At 36.7% G+C, this 21,481-nt stretch overlaps 1 protein-coding gene and 1 long non-coding RNA gene across 2 annotated transcripts in view; one reads left to right on the plus strand and one right to left on the minus strand.

The window, feature by feature from the left end:
- Window positions 1-1,893: 1,893 nt before the first annotated feature.
- Window positions 1,894-7,132, minus strand: LOC130071202 (uncharacterized). The gene is made up of 3 exons (XR_008803981.1): window positions 7,073-7,132; window positions 6,861-6,942; window positions 1,894-2,146 (listed from the first exon to the last, which is right to left on the minus strand). It is a non-coding gene; the product is annotated as an uncharacterized LOC130071202 (long non-coding RNA).
- stat5a (signal transducer and activator of transcription 5a) overlaps window positions 6,187-21,481 on the plus strand; it is a 106,935-nt gene continuing 91,640 nt past the window's right edge. The window contains exon 1 of the mRNA XM_056235878.1: window positions 6,187-6,351. The gene's annotated coding sequence lies outside the window, so the exon portion shown is untranslated. The remainder of the gene's footprint in view (window positions 6,352-21,481) is intronic.

The following is a 21,481-nucleotide window of genomic DNA, read 5'->3' on the forward strand; positions in this document are numbered from 1 at the left end:
CACCCTCAAGTTGTTGCAAACCTGTATGAGTTTCTTTCTTCTGCTGAACACAAAGGAAGATATTTTGAAGAACGATTGGAACCAAACAGTTGTTTGGCACCATTGACTTCCATAGTAGAAAAAAAAAAAAATACTATGGAAGTCAATGGTCCCAAACAACTGTTTGGTTCCAATCGTTCTTCAAAATATCTTCCTTTGTGTTCAGCAGAAGAAAGAAACTCATACAGGTTTGCAACAACTTGAGGGTGAGCAAATGATGACAGAATTTTCATTTTTGGGTGGAGTATCCCTTTGAGGCGGTTTGGCATCTGTATGATTTTTTTTTTTTTTTTTATAAATATATTAATACCTTTAAATTGATCAAAAGTGACAGTAAAGACATTTGTAATGTTGCTAAAGATTTATATTAAAAAAAAATGCTGTTCTTTTTTAACTTTCTATTCATCAAAACAATAATGGAAAAAAAATCTAGCATGGACTCCACAAAGATATTAACATTGATAATAATAATAAATGTTTCTTGAGCAGCAAATCAGCATATTAGAATGATTTCTGAAGGATCATCTGACACTGAAGACTGGAGTAATGATGCTGAAAATTCAGCATTAAAATAGATAACATTAAAATATAAAACAGATCAAATTATATTTCACAAATTTTCAGTTTGTATTGTATTTTTGTTCAAATGAATACAGCCTTGGGGGGACTTCTCTCAAAAACTTTTAAAAATCATACCAACCCCAAACTTCTGAACAGTAGTGTGTCACCATACTGTATATATGTTCAGCTACCATAACATCAGAAAGTGGAACTAATAAAAAAAGATGACTAGAACTACAGTTAGGGAAATCAGGACTGGCTTTTACAAGGTGTCCCTGTAATAAATGCCCCTGTATTGCCCTGTCCTGTAGGGGCATTTTATCCCAGACCCAGTGGAACAAAATTAAGTGATTGTGTTTCAGTGGATATTTAAAGGTCATTCTTCCTGAATGAATCTCATCTGCCTTTACGCAAATGGTAATTACTGAGTGTTTATCTCTCTGTCTAGCTGTCATTACCACAGCCATTCTGCTGTAAAGGTTAAAAAGAGATGGAGAGAGCATTGGACGTTGTGCTTTGACCTTTCGTCAAGGTTCTTTAATCAGACGTCCAGCTGTTTATTAGGTTTGCAGTAATGATGTTTATACTTTCAAATAATTGCATTTTTATGGAGACCGGTGACTCAGGAGGACTGAGAATACATCGGTTTAATTTGTGTTGTCTTTATGCAAGAGGCAAACAAACAGGATTTTTATTTGCATTGTTACTTTTTTCTTTGTTTGTTCCTATTCCATGATACAGCACCGTGGTCTTTGTTCGAGTATATACCATTCCTGACAAGCTCTATGTGAAGCTGTACTGATTCTGAAATTTAATTTAAAAAATCAGTCTATAATCTCTTTTAAATGCAGCAAAATCATGGTCATTTTCTACAGAGAAATGTTCTCACAGCTTATACAAAGGATGTGCCATTAATAACAATCCTCACTATTTTGATTCCTATCTTTTTAAGATATTGATTCTGCTCTTCATGTCATTTTCCATGATAGTTTAAAATAAGGTAACTGTATAATTGTAAATGTTACGGTATATTTTTTCTCCACAATTATTCATCACAAGCATTGTAGAAACAAATAATTTAACACTGAATATGTTTTGCAGAAACAAATCCCTTCTGAAATAAAGCTGTTATATTGGCTACTCTGAGACACTGATTGATTGATTGATTGATTATAAAGACATGAGAATTATTTAAAGACCAAGTTCATTGGCTTTTCATGAGCCCCTTCATACGTGGCATTAAACATAGTGCTATTGAATTAACTGCTATTTATTAATAGGGGAGTGGACGTGTAAATGCATGCACATGCTTCATATCAAGATTGAAAGAGTGCTGCATTTGAGAATTTCAAATAATGATAAACAGATGCAAAGTATACTTTTTATTTAATATGCCTTGTGTTAATACACTCTGGATGAAGGAGACTAAATCCATGGCCTCTGATTCCACGGATCCCCCACCCTCAGAGAGAGAGAATATGCTGAATCTGTGTTTTCATCTTGCCAGGACGGAGTTCTGCCAGTGTAGGTTGTTTATTTGCTGCACCTGAATGGGAAACTGTGTTTGAGGCCATTGCTCTTCTTAATAGTTTTCTTGCAATAAGGGAAAAGTGTTTTTTACACCATAGTATTGACCTGCATTCACTCACTCTCACATACTGCAGCTGATATTTGTATTGTTAAACTCCAATACTGGCATGTTTGCTATTTGATTCTCCTTACCTTGAAATGTAATTTAAAAATTCAACCATATACGACGTGCTTGTCTACAGTTCACTCGGCCAAGTCAAACAAGAATACCGGTAATCAATGTTTGATCAACCTCTATGCCTGTGACTGTAGTTATATAGTTTAACCAGCAGGGGGCAATAATGACCTACTGAATGCGGCTGATTTAATCACTCATTTAATTAGCGTGTGCTTGGGAGCTAATGCAACTGCACCAATTTTAATTCAAGCCCATAAAGAACGAGCCTGCAGATAGAATGGTTGGAAAAGACACTGAAAGGCGAACTTTTTTATTTGTAATATGAGCTTTTGAGTTTTTCCAAATAGCCTCCAACTAATAAAACTGATTTATTCAAATATCATGCTCTTTATCATCCCGTCATGCCCGCTTGCCTTTTGATCACAGTTTGCGTCCATCTCAAAGCTGCGTGCGTGTCCAACCTGGATCCGGGTTCACGTCCGGCTGTCCGCTCGTCTCGGACATATTTTTCTCCGTCTTCTAAAGACAGAGGACAGGAGAAATAGGGGTCACCATAAGTGGATCTTTTTCCAGATCTGGCCGTTTCCCAGAGCCACACTCTCCTCCTGAGCCGGTGAAGCAGTCGATTCTGTTCCCTACCGGAATTCCTGTTCCCTTTACGCAATCATACTACAAGTCATGCGTAGTTGCCGAGTTACCATACGTACCATCAGAACTGAATACGAGCAAGCATATCAATGACGAGCAAGAAGCACAACTGGATGTACGGGAAGCCAAAAGGTTAAAAAAGTATTGTATTTTATTTCTGAAACTTGTAGCCCTAATTGAGTTTTCCCATCTGTCAATTCAATCCAGGTTATTTCTTTTCAAATTTAAAACGTATTACCAATTTCAATGTGATGTTTTATTAAGGCTCTGGTTAATACCATAGACTGTAAAATACAGATAAGCCTCTAGTGCAGGACTATTTGAATCACAATCACTTCACAGGTGCTTTTAATGTCTCATATTATAAAATAAATAATGCTTGTTTTGAAAGACTGATATTGTTATTTATTGCAAGAAACACATATATTCCATTTTTTGAGGAGAGGTAGTAAAGTTGGCCATCTATTGAAATAGCTTTATTAGCTTTAGTAAAATAAATCTAAACAACAATTTAGATGGCCCCTTTACAAAGGCCCAATGAAAGAAATAGGCTAATTTAAACTGAAATTGCAGGATAGGTTATTTTTGATGTTCTAGTTCCTGGCAAGTTAATTATAAGAAGGCTATAGTCCATGGACAAGTATGGGCTTTTTGTTTGTATCAAGTCTTGTTGTATCACTATACCTCACTCCTGAGTCCTGTCTGTAGAGTTATCTAGAGCTGTCTCCACTGTGTAGAATAATTATCATTTGGAATTAATTGCCATCAATTTGGAAATTGGAGGAACGTCTGAGAATTACATATGTATGGTCTTTTTAATGCAAATGGGTATGTGCCTTGAGTTTTGTAGTTCATGATTTCCCCATACATTTTTGGATCCATTGTTGGAATGTGCCAGCAAGAATAAAAATTCAGGAGACAATGTTGTGTGGTCATCTCCCCAATTTAGAACACCATTTATTAATATGGGTAATTTATTAATTTAATTAGTGCCCTCTGAAATTGAATTAATTATGATTAGACTGTTATGTTGCACCCATAGCCTATATCTTGCATGTCAAAAATAATAATAAAGGTAGTAATAGCAATATATGGTTTTATTCATATTTATTTCATTATTTTTATTTCATACAGGGAACAAAAGGTGTCACCTGAAAATGTGTTTCCCTTGTGACAATAATGGAACTATAATGGAACTGAGGAACTATTTTTCCCATACACAAATACACGTGTGTATTTTGGTGACATTGAACTTGTTGTTAATATATTTTTATATTGTTTACAAAGTTGTATATCATAAACCTGTCATCTCTGACGTTTTGCAATCTTTATAAATAATAATAAGACAATAATATGAGGCATTGAGTTTGGATGTCAACATGGACACATAAGGCGATTTGTATGGGCACAATTCAACTGAATATATTCAGACATAATACAAAAACTATGAACAAGTGCTAAATTAATTAAATTAATTCACAGAAATATGATTGGAGTGCGAGAACCATTTTATTATGCTGCAGTGTATCAAGACATTTAAATGTTGCGCCAATGCTTTTGGCCTTTTTCGCTTTCCGTACATCCAGCTGAGCTTCGTTGCAACTGCTACGCATGCGTTGTCAGGGGGAACAGGAATTCCGGTAGGGAACAGAATCGACTGCTACACCGGCTAAAAGTGCTGAGCTAGCAGCTGAAGTCAGTTTGTTTAGTGGCAAACGCATATAACGCCACTGGATTTACCTCTGGCCATTATTGTTGTATTATATTTGCATTAATTAGGTTATTGTATGGCATTTTAAACTACACGCCCAAAAAAAGTCCAAGTTATTAAAACGCCCTACTGAGGGAGTGAAACTCACATTATATGAGTTTATATTTATAATATTATGTATGTATATAATGGAAACTATTTAATGAATGTGCAAATGTCTTATAATTCTCTGACGACCATGGGAGTTAATTGTCAGAAAGTTAACCTTCAAATATAGGCCTCTCTCTCTCTCTCTCTCTCTCTATATATATATATAAGATTTTATGGATTTCCAAGACTTATCAGAGCACAATTCTCATTGCCTTATAATTACAGGTTTTCTATGAGCGTGGGAATTAAAACCATAGACAGTAAGGAATTAACCCACATCACTTTTAGAACTGAACTCGTCATCAGTATGCGCGCTTCGACAGCTCAAAGTAAACAGTTTTTTTTCCCCCGCGTTATGGTTATATATCCATAGATATCCATAATAAAGGCTATCTATGGTTATATCCCTCAGACTCAGCCCAAGACAGCTTGACTCGAGTCACGCGTAACCGCTATCAGCAGTCAATCAGCAGTCCTCGCGCTCCGCTAACCGTCTTTATATTTTATAGCCCCACCCCCGTCCCGCGGCGCTCATATTAGACCTTTTGCACATACAAAATAATAATTCGCCTATCAATGTTCGCACGGGCCTTATAGACGACTATAGCGAACTACTGTACATTTACATTACCTTACATTTCCTTGCATAAACGACTCTCTCATCAGGGAAACAACACCGGAAACGGGCGGTTAGAAGTGCGAGAGAGTAGTTGCTGGGAAGTCCGACTCAATTCCGCGAATCGATTCTTTCAAACAGTTCGTTTAAAAGAACATATTCAGAGCACACTGATTCTTTGCATCGTGACGTAATTGCACCATCACGTTGCCCCTGATGCCCCAGCTTGGCATTTTACGTGCTAAAACGTTCATCATATTATTAACATCAATTGAGGGTTATAAAGGGGTTCAATGAAATCGCATGTGTCCCAGTTCAGTTTGTTTGCAGGCTTAATTCACCTTGAAAACAAAATAATGTAGAAACTACATATCATTTTCAGGTACATAAAACATGCACATCTTTTGGCAAAAAAAAGTTTTGCACGTTTTGATAAAACCATATTTATTCAAATGTTTCGTATGGGTGTTGATTAAAAATGTCATTCAAATAAACATTATTTCTATTACTTTTTTTATTTTTTTTATCAATTTACTTCTCGGTCCCAATGCTCTTGCTATGAGCTCACTCATGTAGGCTAATGTTGTTCATTACGAATCGGAAATGGCCGAAAGAGACGGTTCTCAGTCCAGTGATTTGTTGACTCGAGAACCGCTCTGACATATTAAAGAATCGTTTAGAGAGATTTTGTGAAACGGTTCATCCGATTCATTGATGCGATTCGACTCAAACGAACGACATCGCCAAAGAGAGCGAGAGAGCGAGAGGAGGGGTAGAAGAAGCACATGAAAAACTGCATAACCCACTGCTGGTTGAGATAGACGGGGCAGAAAGGTTGCCTTTCTGGGTCGTAGCCGCTAACTGGAGCTTTGCTGTACTTTTATGCGAAACGACAGCGGATTTAGAAGACCTGCCGAGGTACGTTTAATGCATCTGTGCGAATTCGGTGCGTCTTAAATGTTGTTTGTCGATGTCAAATGTTGTTGTTTTAACAGCATATTTGTTTATAAACGAATGTCCACGGTTGACCCTGTTGAGGCTTCACTGTGCTGCACTTTTCACGCTGAATTAAAGCCGTTTACGTTGCTCCTGTTGATTCTGAAATATATGACATGTCTGATCTAATTTAAAAGGTTCCCGTTTAGTTCAGACAGTGCGCGTTTGGCACCGGTGTTTCGCAAGCCCCTAGGTCTTGCACCCTGTTTTTTTATCGGATCAACAGGCTGAGAGTCCAGCCCCCCTCCAGTCCGCCTGTCAAGTCTGGACAGTCCAGCTCACATTTCCAGCTCCATTCCAGAGTCCAGCGAATGCGGCTCCATAATTCTTCGCGTTCGACCATGTGAAGTGAATTCTGACATTTATTAAGCGCTCAGCGGAACGCAAGCGCACGCTCCGGGAGAAAGTTTTCATCAGGCTGTTGAATTTACCGTTATGGGGAGAACTTGAGCGCTGGTCTGTAAGCAATAGCCTACTTCTTTTGGGCTCGTGATTGAAGAGCCAATTGGGTTTCTGTGGGTGAAAGTTTCTGTTGGGTTTCTGTTACGTTACGAAGAGTTAATGATTAAAACACTGAGACAGGTCTGTCGCCGAGACTGGAGATTTCAATAAAGCAAGCAGGGTTGTGTTATTAAAGCCATACCTCTTCCCGAATTGTGAACTGTCCTTTCGTTTTGAGGTGTCACATTCATTTGGCAATGAGACAGGCAAGTCGATTACAAGAAAGTCGTGCGTAGCCTACTCACATTTGGATGAGTTTTAACCGTTATGTGAAGGGCATGTGTTTTTATTAGTTCATGGCACACGATAGTTACCCTTGTGAGAAAGTTAATGAAGCCATGCTCTTTGTTTTCCCCGTTGATATTATCTTCCACAGCAGATTTTTTTAATCTCCCATCATGCAATTTGTTTAGTTTCCGTTCAGCAGTGAAAGTGTGTGTGTGTGTGCTTTTGTACATTCACATCGGCTGTAGGCTATGTAGCTTACGTGCGTTGAATGTATTTTTGTTAATGTTTGTGAACACATTGCGTTTTAATATGCCCTTAAAGTGTAAAGAACACCTTATTTTCGATAGTTATGCATCTGTCAATTAGCTTTATTATAGATACTAGAGCATTATATAAACCCTGTAGGGTATATAGTTTTTATTCAACGTATTGTGGACATTTTTTGTGTGTGAAAGTGAATGTGTGGCAGGATTATTGAGAACTAAATCTTAAAGTCAAGCTTAATTTAAGAGCATGCTGAAAATGACCAGAGTAGGCTACTCGCTACTGTAAATGTAAAAAATCAACCATTATTTTATTTGTTATTATTTATTATAAATTATTTATCCATGCACATCAGTAAAAAAAAAAAAAAAAAAATTAATGTGCCTATGTAATTTTTAATCAAAATAACCTCCCCTCCCCAGGAATGGATTATGACTTGTAAAGGCCCCGGGGCCAATTATCTCCAAGAGCCCCTTCCCCAAAGACCCCCCATTTATTCAGTTCTTTCCCTTTAACTGTACTAGAGAGTGGAAGTTATGATGATCATGAATTTTCAAACTGTTCTCCCTCTGAGGCGTCAAATCCAGCCACAGATTCAAAATGAATTTAAAATATTTGTATATCTCTAATGTTGCTTTGGCAAAGTATCTGTCAAATGAACTAAAATAGTTGGTTTAGTGCTAAAGGCTGTGATTTAATTAAATAAGTATTTATTTGAACTACTTTTTGAGCTTTCCTTTCTTTGTGTGAAAGGTATTGGAAAAAGTAATTATTATAACTGCCCATCTTCCTTGAAGTTATAATAAAGAAAGAAAGACCAATGTGCCCACCACCCCATCATTATTATTATTTTCTAAAAAATGATCCAACAAAATGGGCCTAGAGAGATATATAGAGTATGTTCTAGTACACTTCTGATTTTATATCAGAATATTTTTGTACATTTTAAAGTTAAAGCCCTGGGCCCCCCGGACTGCTGGTAACCAAGGGCCCATGGGCACTGGCCCCATTGGCCAGGTCCGCAATTCATCCCTGCCCCTCCCAATGACATCTTGCAATGACATCTCTTCTCTTATCTGATGATGATGTGATCACTCACATGGAATCACAGCAATAGCAAATGACAATTTATTTTGATTTTGAACTTTTTCAGTTGCGAATGGACATTATGATCAAATTCAACTGTCCATAATGTGATTGTAAAGTGTTCTTTAATTGCTCTAATTGTGGCCTTTATTTAGTATCTTGCCAACAGGTTATTTATTGTGCAGTCAGATTATTGGTAAGCTGTACCAAGTTTAGCAAATGATTGATGACGACTCAGTAACAAGTCAGTTTGATTTTTTTTTGTGCATTCCAGGAATCACTTGGACTTTCAAATCAATATTTTACTGCTAAACTGACAAACATATTTAACATTGTCTTCTGTTGTTATGCAATGTGAGCAATGAAGATGTTTGCTGTCAAATGATTTAATGCAAGTATGATTAGTAATTACCAATGCCATTAACCAGATATAGGCTATCCATTAAATATGAATCATTATATGAAGACCGGGAAGGACGAAAAGGGAAAATATTTGATGCATGATTTACCATTCCTGAGTGTATAATTATAAATGACAAGAAACAGTCTGTCTGCTCAGTCACATTTTGTTGGAATAAAGCACTCCTTTCTGGAAATGGATAATACATTACTGATCGTGTCACGTTTGGTAAATGTCACTAGTGTTACAGCACAACAGACTGATAATCGTAAATTGGTTAGATTAGATTTTTAGCCTAGTTTATTATTTCATAAATCTGAAGTGTACCTTTGTTTTACATTGAGTCCCATGTTCTGTATCAGCTCAACTGGAGGAGGATTATGAAGTTTTGCATTTCAAGCTGGACAAATATGGCTCTTGATGAACACTTAAGAGCCGCTTAAGTTGAGTGTTTATGTACTTGACCAGTGCAGTCATTCATTGATCTTACGTTGTACTAGCTGTACTTAAAGATGTGTTTTCAGTTGGCAGTATTTAGCACGGGAGGTGATTACTTAAGACCACACAAGCTTTGAAACAGCTGTCCTGTCATGACAACAAAGAGTAAACATACAAATTGTTGGGTGTTTGCAACAAAAAATCTGTATATGGTTAAGGCTGAACCATTTGGTTTCTTGTCAGTAAGGTACACTAAGGGTACAAGGTACAGGTAATGTATTATTTAAATGTTGAATGTATATTATTTAAATGTATTGCCTTAATTGTTTCTACTTGCTAATTCTCACACTTACATACATACTGTATAATTATTTCTATCATGCTAGAAAATGACCTTTGGCTGTTAGTGTTTGTTTTGCTTTTTGTCCACTTGTATAAAAAAGGGGCAGATCTCTTTCTCTCTCTCTCTTAGCTAAGTTTGTTCAAGCTGTCTTAGTTTGCGTCTCTTCCCACCACTGGAAGTGAATGTGAAATGCATGTTTAGCGAAATTGTTTGGCCAACCCTGACTATGAGAAATCAGGAATGTTGAGGATCTGGTGTGGGATTAGAGGTGAAACTGGTGAACCCCAGGTCTGTTGAAATATTATATTCTTAAATAATTGAACTTGAGGTGCATTTGAACATTTAACCTGGTTGGCACACCTGTTTGTTTACCTGGACTACACAACCTAGTTTGACCTGTGCTGCCAAAGTTTGTGCGGTTGATGCCCTCTTGTCTGAGTCGACACAGCGTTTGAGAGAGTTGGCTGGCATGTGATTGCTGTACAGGGAATAAGTTTAACGTGTTGACCAGCACACTGTGTACTTAAAGAAAAGGAAAAGATAGAAAGGCAGAGGGAGGTGACAGAAGGTCTGTAAACCGAATTAGAGGGCAGAGTTGTGTTTTTTTAATTTGGTTACACATATATTTGTGCATTTTCTTGGAAATGTCTTCTTAAACGAGCACCTGGAAATGTGAGACCGAATCAAAGTTCTGTGCAGCAAGATCAGCACATTTGTCTTGTTTAATGGTTAGGATCTTTTTAACCAACATCAGTGGTCATGTACTTATGTTGTGATGCATAAAGAAAGTTAAGCTTATTTGTATTGATAATGAAATTCATAAAGGCAACCATACACTGTAAAAAAAATCTGTAGAAATTACAGTATTACTGGCAGCTGCTTGCCAGTAACTTACTGTAGTTTTAAATTGATGTTATTTACTGGCAACAGTTTGTTCAAAGTTAAATGAACATTAAACATTAACAAGTCTTTATCTTTACAGAATAAAACCAAAATAACAGCCTCATGCAAAGCATTCTGGGAACCAAAATCTGAAGGGAAAAAAACAGAAAAAGGTTGATGAAGATTTCTGGTTCCCAGAATGCTTTGCATTAGATTGTTATTTTATTATTTTATTCTGTAAAGACAAAGACTTGTTAATGTTTAATGTTCATTTAACTTTGAACAAACTGTTGCCAGTAAATATACATAAATTTAAATCTACAGTAAGTTACTGGCAAACAGCTGCATAATTACAGCAATTTTTTTACAGTGTATGCTTCATCACAGCTTTTCCAAAGATATTACAATCACGTCCTGTCTGCTTGAAATAAACCTACAGGAGATATCACTGCCAAATGAGCGAAAGGACGTTACTCTAGATTTCCTTGATACAAGGCCAATTAGTCCAGGCCTGAGTCTAGATTCTGTATTCCAGCTTTCGGAATGACAGTTGATGCGAACTTTTCTATTGAATATATTATAATCTAATTTATTCCTGTGATCAAATCATTACTCCAGTCTTCAGTGTCACATGATCCTTCAGAAATCATTCTAATACGCTGATTTGTTGCTCAAGAAACATTTCATATTATTGTCAATGTTACTATTCTTATTATTACAATATTATTGTCAAACTCAGGTCATTTTTTCCCAGGATTATTTGATGAATAGAAAGTTCAAAATCATTAATTAGAAAAAAAAATCCTTTGTAGTGTTATAAATGTATTAACTGTCACTTTTGATCAATTTAATGCATCCTTGTTGATTAAAAGTATTAATTTCTTTCCCAAAAAAAAAAAATCTTTCTGACCCCAAACTTTTGAACGATGGTGTATGTTACCACATTTAGCTTGTCTAGTATTGTTGTTTAGTAATTAGTTATGGCACAACTTTTTCACGAATTGCTGTAAATATATTTATTATTGAAATGATCTTGTCATGTGACAGTGGAATTGCATTATCCCCCTAAATATTTAAATGCTAAAAGAATTGTTAATGGAACCCGTTAATGAATCAGAACCAGAATCATATGTGTGGTGTTTTATTTTATATTTAATTTAAAATAGTCCTTTCAAAGGGCTTCCACTTTTTTGAGAAGACTTTCCACTATATATTTTATAATTGCTGATGGTATTTGCTCTCATTCAAACATGACCATCAGTACCCTTACCAATGCACCAATGTTAGGCGATGAGATCTGGTTTACATTATAGGCAAAGTTCCAGTCCATCCCAAAGGTGTTTATTTGGGGTGGGGTGGGGGATGGCGTTATGGATGCCTTCTCATCAAACTCAGTGAATCATTTCTTTACTGAACTTGCTTTGTGCACAGAGACACTGTCGTGCGAACAGAAAAGGGCCGTCCACAAACTGTTGCCACAAATTTGGAAGCGAGTCATTGTATCCTGTAGCATTACGATTCAGAGGGCCTGGCCAAACTCATTATTTAGATGTTGTGCCCACATCCTTTTGGCTATGTGGTGTGTATATGCATGTTCGCAGAGCACTTGTGTTGTTTTAAACACGACATGAATCAATTCAGAGAGTTTGAGGAAACGAAAGTAAGGGAAATTTAGTGAGTGATGGAGCGGTTTCCTCAATCCTTGTCCATTCAGAAACTATAGTGCTGGTTTTGTGCAGTTACACTCAGCAGCTTTACAAGAAACTTTGTGTTGTATATTCAATGAATTCAAAGTGCAACCACTAGACTGTAAGCTCTTGAAATCTCTGAAAACAGCTAAACAGAATATTTACCATAAGCAACATCAGACCATTGCAAGAGTCTGTTCTACTTTTTAGTTTCCTCTAAATCTATATTTAACTAGCTCTTTTATGCGCTTTCGCTTTCTGTTTGCGCTTCTTTGACGATGTCTTCCTCTACTTTCTTTACACATTATCTGTTTGTTTTGGGTTTTTCACGATCTGCTAGCTGACCTTGACTGCCATCCACCCATCCAGCGCTCATCTCGCTCTGTGCCAGGCTTGGGTAGACAGAAAGATAACAGAGCGTCAGATGAGAAAGAGAGAGAGTGCTGTGGTTAATGTACGCCTGTTAGCAGTCACTCCAATTAACTGGTGCTTTTTGTAAAAGAGAAGAGTCTTTGATCTTTAGTTCTAATGCTCATGCCTCTTTAGTCAGCCCTATACCCACTGCATCTCTCATCAGTTCAGCGACCTATCAGAAGTAGCCACAGCATATGGGGAGTAAACGTATAGGAAAAGTAAAAAAAAAATTGGTTATGTTCAGTGGTTTACACAGTGATGCCATATAAGAACCATTTTTGGTTCCCCAAAGAACCTGTGAACAGTTCTTAGAACCTTTTATTCTTAGTCAGAAGAACATTTAAAAAATCTAAGAACATTTTTCCACAATAAAGAACCTTTAGTGGAATGAAAATGTTCGGATCATGTTAAAGGTTATTCATGGAACCATAGATGCCAATGAAAAACCTTTATTTTTAAGAGTGTACGTTGTTATTATGTCAACTATTTAAATGATTGTGTAGTCAGAGAGCAAGACAATCACCTTGTTGCTGTGAGTTTGAGAATGTGACTGACTTTAGTAAGGTGTTCGAGCCATTCCTGTTGTCAATCCCCACAGAGTTTGATGAATTATTATTGACTGGTTTTGTCCACTCCATAAATGTCCTCTGATTAATTTTTTTTTTTTTTTTTGCTCTTGCGGTTCACAAACGCACACAGGCAATTCATGCCTAAATATAGACATAATTGAATTCAATAATTACCTGCCTTTTTTCCCTGTGTATAAGTGATTCGTCTTAAAATCTAAAGGATTATTTTAATTTTTTTGCATTTGTATTTGGCTAAAGGCAAAGTTTTAATTCATTTTAGATCACCAACATGTTCAATGGAATATGTTTTATTTTGTCTTTTAATAAGCAACAGTAAATTAAAGTACTTTAGGAACAGTAAAAAATATAGACGTGCTGAAATGTAGTATGTAGATACACTACCATTCAAAAATATGGGGTTGGTAAGATGTTTTTGAAAGAAGCCTTTTATGCTCACATTTATGTGATCAGAAATACAGCAGATCAGTAATATTGTGAAATATAATTATAATAAAATATATTTTCAAAGTGTAATTTATTCCTGTGATGTCAAAGCTGAATTTTCAGCATCATTACTCCAGTCTTCAGTGTCTCATGATCCTTCAGAAATCATTTTAATGATGCTGCAGAAACATTCCTGATTATTATCAGTGTTCAAAACAGTTGTGCTGCTTAATATTTTTGTGGAGTGATATTTGTTCAGGAATCTTTGATGAATAGAACGTTCAAAAGAACAGCATTTATTTGAAATAGAAATCTTTTGTAACATTATAAATGCTTAATTGTCTCAATCTAATGATCTAATGCATCCTGAATAAAAGTACTGACCTCGAACCTTTGAACAGTAGTGTTTGTAAAAGAATATATTTATAAATGCATTGATTTATATGTACTAATAATTTTATATGGTCGTTATTTGCACAATAAAATTCAATCTTTAATACTCATTAAATCATTTTACTATGCTTGTTGCATATTCTTAAATCTTGAAAAGGCTTTTTTGACATTCGTTCACCCTCAAAGAGCAAGTGCAGAGGACGAGTGGCATTACTAAGGCAGAATTGAAGTTCAGATGACTAAAAAGCAGGAGACCTTCTGGGAGCTTCCCACAGGAATAAACCGATCGACTGACTGAATGAAGACCAACCTGAATCAGTGAAGGGAAACTAAGTTTTGACTGGCAAGACTGTAGGGATGTGGAGTGGACTGAGTGCATTTAGAGATCTAGGTGAATCAACTGGATTTAAATGTGGCCTGGGTATATTTGTATGAATATGAACTCAGTACATGTAGCGATATACCTAGTAGATGTGTACTTTTATTGCTATCAGTATAGAACTTGTAGAATTATGGTTGAATATTTCCTAGTAATGAATATTGTTCGTTCTGTGCCTATATTTTATGCCTCGTTAGGCTCATTTCAATGTCATGGTTGTGAAACAAGCATTTTTAGGAATTGTTTGTGAGACGCTGGGGGAGGGGCGACTGATGTCTAAGTTCAGGGCAGAGTCCTAATTAGCTAATCTGACTATCAGGTTTATGGAGCGGACAGTTCAACTGAACTGCAGATGACCTAATGCAGTTACTTTTAATTTAATATCTTTCTGTCTGTCCGTCAGCACACTTTTATTTGCTCTTGTTTAGTTTTCCACCGCTGTATGCATCAGTTTTAGATCTGTTCCAGTTGACTTGAACGAGTAAATCTCTACTGACTGCTCACTGTCCACCATGCTCTCTCTCTCTCTCTCTCTCTCTCTCTCTCTCTCTCTCTCTCTCTCTCTCTCTCTCTCTCTCTCTCTCTCTCTCTCTCTCTCTCTCTCTCTCTCTCTCTCTCTCTCTCTCTCTCTCTCTCTCTCTCTCTCTCTCTCTCTCTATTTTTTTTCTGTTTTCTCCTAGAGAATAAATCACTGAAAGACTGGCCATAAAGCTATAGTGTGAGAGCAGAGAGGACAGTGTTTCTGTCCTGCTTAAGCCTATTACAGGCTTACCAAGCCAAGCAGTGCCCCTTAAGCACATAGAAAGAGAGAATGCAAGACAGCTAGGGACAGATGTTTAGTTATTCATATGAGAGTATTAAAAAGGTAAAAACACTCCATTAAGCTGTCAGCTCAGAGCTTAGCATAATTAATATATATAAACAACAATATATAATAAGATATGTTTTAAAATGATACGATTGTGTGATAGAGAGACCAAAAGTTGTTATTCACAATAATCTGGATTCGAAAACGTAAAATCATTCAGACATAAAAGAGTCATTTAGACAAACAGTTTATTCAGTGTTTTGTGGACTGGATCAAAGATTCATTGAAAAGATCCAACATAAAAGATTCGTTCATGAATCGGACACTACTGCAGAGTGTGAATCTCAGTCGGTTCACACAGCTATAATATGACTTCTATGACATTTCACATTGAATGGTGCTTTTTTATGTCATTTTGGAGCTTCACAGCCCCAGTCCTCATTCATTATATTGAAAAAAGTGGCTTAAGATACTGTATATTATAGCCTAAGATATCTTTTATATAAGCAACTTTAATGTTCCCCATTGAGATCTGACACTGATTTTAGGTATTTCAGTTAATGCCGAAGGTGTTGAATGGGTTGCTGAAATAACCTCCAGTTCAATAGAAGGGGCTGAACTTTAATGTACGTTTACTGTATTCATGGACCATGGTATTAAATCACTAGGGTACCTCAAAGAAAGTCATGATAATACCATAATACGTTTTTGTTAGAGAAATACATATCATCGTTGAAGAATGAGGGCTAAGGATATAGTGAGCTTCTGAGAGAAGTGCTGATGTTCCATTCACTAACCTTGTATACATATTTGTGCACAAAACCTTATTGGCAACTTTTCACACATTACCGGTAAACTTAATTTGCAATTAAATATATTATAAATTCAATTTAAATAAACAAATGGTTTCAAACAATGTACATTTTTATAAAATGTAAATAACCAAAAAAATCATCAACAACAAAAAAATTGAACGTAACAATGAACTGACAATGAACTGTCATTCTATATGCAATTATTAGTGAATGAGACTCACATTCTGTTTTGTGTTTCTTGAAGTCACAAACATCTAATAAAGGTCATGGCGTTAGCCGTTTGGACCAAGGGATTGTGGAAGGCATTCAAGAGATTAACTTAACGCAAGACAATCTTACAACAGCGCTGAGGATAATAATGAAAGTGGTACATGATCCATAAGCTTTTGTGATTAGCACTAGCTGCCCAGACGTGTTGCTGGTCTTCTGATCTTCTAAACCACCAGACATCAGCAGATTGATTGTAATGCCTGTATGACAAGATCTTTTCCTCTTCTAATGATCTCTTCTCTCCTCTCCTTTTTTAGGTCTTCTCCCATTAGATGGTAAAGTTACAAAACGAAACAGTCTAGGCCTCAGTGGGTATTAAAGTTGAATGGTTAGTACAGAGACTCTAATATGATGCAGTGTAAAACATTTATGATATAACCAGCCACAGTCTTGACAGAGTTACCTCATGGCTAATTTAACGCCCCACTTACAGAGATTAAAAACGTTTTCTGATGAGAGCGTGTGCTGTGCTCAGGGACCGGGAAAAAGTTTCATTGAGGAGATTTAAACTTTTTTGAACTGTTTTGAAAGAAATCTAATACGCAGACAAAAAAAAAAGACTTTTTAAAGCTTACATATACTTAATTTGTAGTCACATTCCTAGCGTAGCTTTTTGTGCTAGGTGCTTGGCTTCGCTAATGCTAGTAGCCCTAGCTGGTGCATTCACTTCAAATCAAATAGGTCTATTATTTATGTGCCATTCTCCGTTTGGATTGGATGCTATTATTGTATAACTACAGCAACACCAGAAGCACAATATGTTTTGAAATGCATCAACTTTCCTTTGATTATATGTATGCACGTGGTCCGCTTAAGGGCTCTCTTAGTCCTCTTACCCCAAGCTCATAAAATGCGTTTTGTTTAATCCGCCTCTACATATTTTCCCCCTCCCTCTCTTTCTCTCTGTCTCTTTCGTTATCTCTCTCTTTTGGCTTGCTGTAAACAGGTCAACACTCGGAGTTCTGTCCTGTGCGGCAGCAGCCAATCAATTCTGTGTTGGTACTGGTGACTGTGCAGCTCAGCCAATCAGCTCTCTCACACTGACATCCTCCTGCACAGATTGTGATAGGCTGGAGGACGGAACAAACTCTGGCTTGAGAGGTGGTCTCGGTGCTCTCTCTTATTTAGATTAAAAGTGTGAATTAAAAATTAATGTTAAGACATGAGAAGGAGTAACAAGTGCCTGCAGCATCAAACATCAATGATTTATCACAGGAATGTATCTCATATCTCACGGCAAAAGGAGAATTGAAGCTGTTTTTCAGCGATGAGGACTAGAGAATGATATGGATGCACAAAACATATATGAGAATTTTGTGGTGGAATGACAGCAGGTCCAATTGTGTATGTGTGTGTGTAAGAGGGTGAGAGTTTGCATGTATGAGTGCAGCTGATTCTATAGATAAATCTTTCAAATGAGCTACAACCAATTTGCATAATACATAGAGTATCACTGCACCAATCAAAAATGTAATGCTCTCTAAGTCTTGCCACAATGGGGAGAGTGGGGAACTGAAAAGATCTCCTTTTTCTTGCTTGTTGGTGTGTGTGTATACCATATAAGAAGTGGTATCCAAATGTTCAAGACCACTGGTGAAAATGTTATTCATAAAAATCCAAAATATGTTGCATTTTAATTTTATCATAAGCATAATTTAAAGGGAAAAGTTGAATGTTTGTGTCTGAACAATGTGACAAACATTTATCTTTAGGACAGAATCTTATATTTTTGAAAATATATCTTAAATGCCTTGCAAATATGTTTTTGTTGTTCCAAGCATTAAACCTCACAAAAATTTGGATTAATTTAAATGCATTTTGAAAATGCTTAAATTACAATACTAACTACCATTCAAATGTTTGGAGTCTGCAAAAAAAAAATTTGCTTTTGAAAGAAGACTTATGCTAACAAAGCTGCATTTATGTTACATTTATTTAATACAGTAAAATATATATATTGCTTTTACATTATGTTTACTGGAAAACAATACAAAAATATTGACTTAGAAAATGGTTAATTTGCAGTGCTGAATCTGACTAGACATCAGTGGTGTTATATAAGGACACTAGGACAGTTTGCGGTTTGTTTGCTCTAATAGTTTTCACTCTGTTGTCCCTGACCTCAGTTCTGATTACAGCTCTTTACAGCTGACCTTGTGCTTTCAGAAGCGCTGTGGAGTGGAGTCCATTTTTATTTGTTTTTTGTTTGCTTTTTTTGATTTACTTATATTATTTATTCCTATAAAGGAGTGAAGGTGTTTATGTGACATTAGGGTGACAGTGAATAGGACATATATGTAAAAAAAAATTCAATAATTCAAAAGTGTGGGGGTGGGGAGGTGGGTTGTGTGTATACTGTATATTGGTACTCGTAATTGTATGTTGTACACACAGATAAACATAAAACAGAGGTCTGACTAGTTGTCAGTGGCCCTTATTGTATGTTTGTATGCTCCAGTGGACCAGGTCATGCTATTGATTAATTACTTGGACGTCATAGCAACTAGTCTTGCTGTTTACAGTATAACAGTGGAGAGCCGTTGAGAAAAGTGAAGATGTGCCACAGTATACACTTCTTTAGCACTTTCTTTAACTGCAGCACACAAACACATAATGCTGAACACACCGTTAATTCTGCTAATGCTAGCCTTTCCTGAGTGTTGGGTGCATTAGCTGAGATTACCTGGCTACACTTATTGTAGGCGAAGCTAATGCTTTAGAAGCTAATCAGTGTTGTTAGGGAAATCATGTGACTGATGTAAACGTTGATTCACCTGCATTTGTTGTCACAATAGTCTTGCATCGTTTGCCCAGTCAAATTAACCTCTGCTCTTTGGCGTCATAACAGTCAAATCAATGACCAGGTCATGTGCAGTACGTAACTATGCACTCCAATATGTTACAAATAATGTATCTGACAACATATATATTAATTTAAATATTATATTATATCATAATTTATCACAGATGCATTGAGAAAACGAGTGAAAAACGAGTGTGTATATATATATATATATATATAAAAATCAGGGATGGGCAACTTCAGTCCTGGAGGGCCATTGTCCTACAGAGTTTAGCTTCAATCCTAATCAAACACTCATGAACAAGCTAATCAAGGTCTTCAGGATTACTAGAAAGTTACAGGCAGGTGATTTTTTGGTAACGCTTCCTTTTACAGTCCTGTTACCCATGTACATACTATGTACTTATTATAGTAATTACAATTACTGGGTAATAACTAGGTACTAACCCTGAACCTACCCCTAACCCATGTACTTACCTTATATTAGCCAGTACTTTCTAGGTAAGTACACTGTAAGTACACGCAAGTACTGTACTGTAAAAGGAAGCGTTACCGATTTTTGCGTGCGTGCGTGCGTGCGTAAAAGAAGAAGATGTGATCCGGTTACGATGAGAGACAGTGTGGGTAACTGAGGATCACCAGCTATTTGACCCCTGACCCCTGGTTAAAGGTTAAAGTTCATTGTCAAAAATGCCTTTGTTCATCTGAAATGGTGAGAAGAGAATGAAGGAAAACGTAAAGAAAACAACTGATCATGTATCAAAACCAAACAAAGAACAGTCACATGTCCATAATGAAGTAGTAGAAGATTCACTGTTGGCTAGAGATTCACTTTCAGTTTTTTGACCTGCACAGACCTAGTGACACAGATCAGATCATTAGATCATCTTTAGATTCTTTTGTTGTGTAGGCTATTTATTAGGGGTGTAACGATTCACTCGTTTTCTCAATGCATCTGTGATAAATTATGACATGATGCACAAATTAATGAAGACGTGTGGCCATCTTTCGCACCCTCACAGCTCTCCCTCACAGATATGCGCTCTTTCCCGTTTTTCACTGGACTGGATTGCGCTCGCTCTTGGCGCTTTGTCCCTAGCATGATTTTCAGCAGCCCATGGCTGCATTTGAAAACTTAGGGAGCTGGCTTGTTGCCTCGCTGCCTTGACTTTGCAGGCAGCGTTTATGCATTAAGGTACCTCATGAAACAGATTTCTGAGGCAGTGTAACGGTTTAATGATCTAAGCGGTCTAAAACTAAGAGATTATTTAATTACTACAATAGTAATTTCTCGCTAGACATGACATCAGAAGTGGAAAACATTATTTAAAAACATACATTTGCACACAAACTGACCAGCAACCGCAACTTTCAGACGCCATCTTTATTTTTTAGCTCTAATGTCACAGAATGGTGGGATATTAAAGACAGTGAAGGAAACATCTATGCCTTCAAAAATCCATCAGATGAAGGTATCTCAGGAGACAGGAAGTGAAGCTGACATTGGTATCGGACTTGCCTTGATGCCTTCCTACCTTGGAATGCGTCCTCCAAAGGCAGCATTTTTCAGTTTTCGGACGCAGCCCATGTTTGATCTCTCCTCAGGACGGCCACTGCTATCACATGAGAATATAACAGCTCTCTCAGCAATATACATTTCTATTAGGGCTGCGCAATATATCGAAAAACTATCGTTATCGCGATAATAGTATATGCGATAATAAATTACATTTATTTTATGTGCCAAGCATTTGTGTGTTGCATGCATAGGTTGTTTATCCAAATTTTACCAATCAGATGGGGCCTTACTGTCTTAAAGGGTTAGTTCACCCAAAAATGAAAATTCTGTCAGTAATTACTCTCCCTCATGTTGTTCCAACCCCGTAAGACGGGGTTCATCTTCGGAACACAAATTAAGATATTTTTTATTAAATCTGAGAGCTGGATCAATTCTCCATAGGCTTCTAAGGGATTGAAACTTGCCGGCCCAGAAAAGTTATTAAAGAAATCGTTAAAATAGTCCAAGTGACTACAGTGGCTCAATCTTAAGTTTATCAAGCGACGAGAATACTTTTTGTGCAAAAATAAATAAATAACGACTTTATTCAACTATTCATTTCCTTCTCTGTGGGTCTCGAGTGAGTTCACGTAGTGTAACTGCGCAGCGCCTCTGGTTGTACGTCACACGTAGGCTCACTATTGGCCGAAGCTGGTCATGTGTGTGATGCGTGTATATCATAAGGAGTTACACTTGCAAAACTTTGATTAATGGTCGTCTGTGAGACTCTGTTATTGTTACTTGGCATTTCGTTAGCAGTTTTGGGCTT

This window comes from Rhinichthys klamathensis, unplaced genomic scaffold, assembly GCF_029890125.1.
Source record: "Rhinichthys klamathensis goyatoka isolate OS25496 unplaced genomic scaffold, OSU_Roscu_1.1 h1tg000432l_1, whole genome shotgun sequence".
NCBI lineage: Eukaryota > Metazoa > Chordata > Actinopteri > Cypriniformes > Leuciscidae > Rhinichthys > Rhinichthys klamathensis.